The sequence below is a fragment of the Erpetoichthys calabaricus genome, chromosome 12 (genome assembly GCF_900747795.2).
Source record: "Erpetoichthys calabaricus chromosome 12, fErpCal1.3, whole genome shotgun sequence".
Taxonomy (NCBI): Eukaryota; Metazoa; Chordata; class Cladistia; order Polypteriformes; family Polypteridae; genus Erpetoichthys; species Erpetoichthys calabaricus.
This window is the reverse complement of record NC_041405.2, coordinates 10,161,647-10,164,656: the sequence shown is the minus strand read 5'-3', so window position 1 is coordinate 10,164,656 and position 3,010 is coordinate 10,161,647.

The following is a 3,010-nucleotide window of genomic DNA, read 5'->3' as shown; positions in this document are numbered from 1 at the left end:
CGAGGCCCCGCGGATGTTTCAGAAGAGAATTAACGGATCACTACCAAGATCTAACAACGCTTTGCGCCGACCTTCACAAGCAAAATGAGGCTTTTAAACCCCATGAAAATGTCAGACATAACATTATGAGTTACTAATGCTTCGCATCATGGCGCTGAATCTCGTTTTTACTTTGCTTTTATCCCCTTGGTTTCTTATTTTGAAGTATATGCCTGTATCTTTTACCTGATTATATGCTTGATTGCAATCTCCTGGTTTACGAAAATAAAATAAAATATACAGTATAAAAAAGATTCTTCCAGTAAGATAAAGCCATGCATGACCCATCATATCCCGTCTGATATTACTGAAGACCCTGTAGCTTTAGGAAGCACTCAGACTCCTTCACTTTCACGTAGATTTCATCTTAAATGGATCAATCGATCACTTTGCCTATCACTCTACATTCAATAACCCGTACTGACAAAGTGAAATCATGTTTTCAGAAAGGTTTGCACAAATACTGAAAATTAAAAACTGAAATGTCTCATTTCTGGAAGTATTCAGGCCCTTTGCTGTGGTCCTGCAAATTGTGCTTGTGGGCTTTCTGTATCCTTTGCTTCTTCTTGAGATGTGACGAGATCTTCATTAAAATCCACTTGTGGAAATTTGAATTGACTGGACGTTGTTTAGAGAGGCACACGAGTACCAGCATAAGGTGTTGGCACCATTCTGACCAAAAAACGAGATGTGCCTGAGCTGTACTTCAGAGCGATGCCATATTGGGTAACCAGTTTTGGTTTCCAATAGACCCATCCACACGAAGGTTCCCAAAAGAACTGTTTATTTATTTAGATCTGGCTCCATACAGTGAATAACAGATTATAACAGATTTGTGAATGGCTCGTGATTTTTAAAGGACTCTTGCTGCACAAGTCCAGTGACAGAGGCTAAATTCAGGTTGTCTTAATCTATTTGTGACCTCCATACATTAAAGATTTCATTTTTTTTTTTTTGGACATATCAGGAATTTTTCAAAGCACAAAGAAGCAACTTAATCTGCAAAGAACAAAATGGTTCTTTGTTAAGAAACGGTTCGCTGAGGAACCACACAACCCAGGAACGCAAAGTGCCATTAAAGAACTAGCACATTATACCATCTGTGTGCCTCAGCAGACATTTGAGAGTCATCAGAGCAGCCCAGTTTTGGCCCACTGCGGCCCCACCCAGCTTTCTGTTCTTGGGTGACAGGATTGGAGGCCGATGTGGTCTTCTGCTGTTGTTATCCTGAGTGGTTAGTTGAGTTACCATATAACCACTCTGCCAGCTCAATCCAGTCAAGCCAGCCACCTCTGTAATCTTATTTATTTATTTATCTGGTTTGTACAATGCTATATACTGTATATTCTGCCGTTCTTTATTTATTCTGTAAGTGCCTTGAGCATGGGAAAGGCGCTATATAAATAAAATGTATTATTATTATTATTATTATTATCCACACTACCTTTCCAGACACAGAATTGCCACTCACTTGATGTCTTTAGTTTGTGGCACCATTCAGAGTAAAGACGAGAGACTGTTGTGCGTGAAAATCCCAGTAGATCAACAGTTACAGAGACACTCAAACCAGCCCGCATGGCTGCAACAATTATGCCACAGTCGAAAACATGGAGATCACATTTTTCCCCCCTTTTGATATTTGATGGGAACATTAACTGAAGCTCCTGACCTGTATCTGCATGAGCTTATGCATTGTGCTGCTGCCATGTGATTGGCTGATTAAAGAATTGCATGGATAAGCAGTTGTCCATAATAATTTGACCAGTGAGTGTATATTAAAATGCATTTTTGCAATATAGTAAAAAAAGATAAATAATTATTATTAAAAAAATAATAATACAAAGGAGGGCAGGTCAAAAAGCAAAGTGGGTGGGCCTACCAGGGCCTAATACTGGTGCTGTGACTGCAGGCAGTGAAGGGTGGATGGTGGCATTTCAGTTACAAAAACAGTAAACTGTAACATTGATGAGAATTTGACAATTAATTTATTGTCAGTCATTTCCCAACCCGCTATATCCTAACACAGGGTCACGGGGGGTCTGCTGGAGCCAATCGCAGCCAGCACAGGGCACAAGGCAGGAACAAATCCCCGGGCAGGGCACCAAGCCCACCACAAGGCACACACACACCAAGCACACACAGTAGGGACAATTTAGGATCGCCAATGCACTAACCTGCATTTCTTTGGACTGTGGGAGGATACCAGAGCACCCGGAGAAAACCCACGCAGACACGAGGAGAACATGCAAACTCCATGCTGGGAGGGCCCGGGAAGCGAACCACTGTGCAACCGTGCTGCTCTGAATTTATTGTTCTTCTTGAAAATAAATGGAAGAGTTAACAGTATTTGTAATTTAAAAAAAAAAAATGACAGAGAGGGGGCATTCAAGCCATTTTATAGCTTTGCAGGTGAAATCCTTATTTATAACTTCTTTTGAAAAATGCTGAATAAAAATGGCAAGTTGAAGTCACGTGATTCCTTTTAGACCGAAAGTCTTTCTTTCTTTTTTTAAAATTTTTTTTGTATTTTTTTGTTTGCCCTCGATGTGGGTTTCATTACACACAAAAACCTCAGCCACTCCCAGCGCCGGGGTGTGCAGACGGCAGACCGCCTCTCGCTTTGTGCTCGCACGATATTGTAATGAAATAGAGGATTTTTTTTTTGTTCTTGACAGACAAAAATAATGAATTGGACTATTTTTCTGTTTGTGATTTGTAAGTATAAAGTGCTTTTAGTGCTTTTCCCTTGCATTTTATGACAATTCGAATAATAGAAATCTGATCTTTTATTACAGATGGCGAATTTCTACTCGTCTGCTCGTCAGGTAAAACCATTTCTTCTTCGACGTTGTTAATTAACTGGCTTAATGTGTTTAGATTACAAATCCAGAAATAGAAGAAGCCTCAAGAAAGTAACAAAAGAAGGGTTTGAGGTGGACGACGGCGCTATACTTGACGGGACTTTATTGTT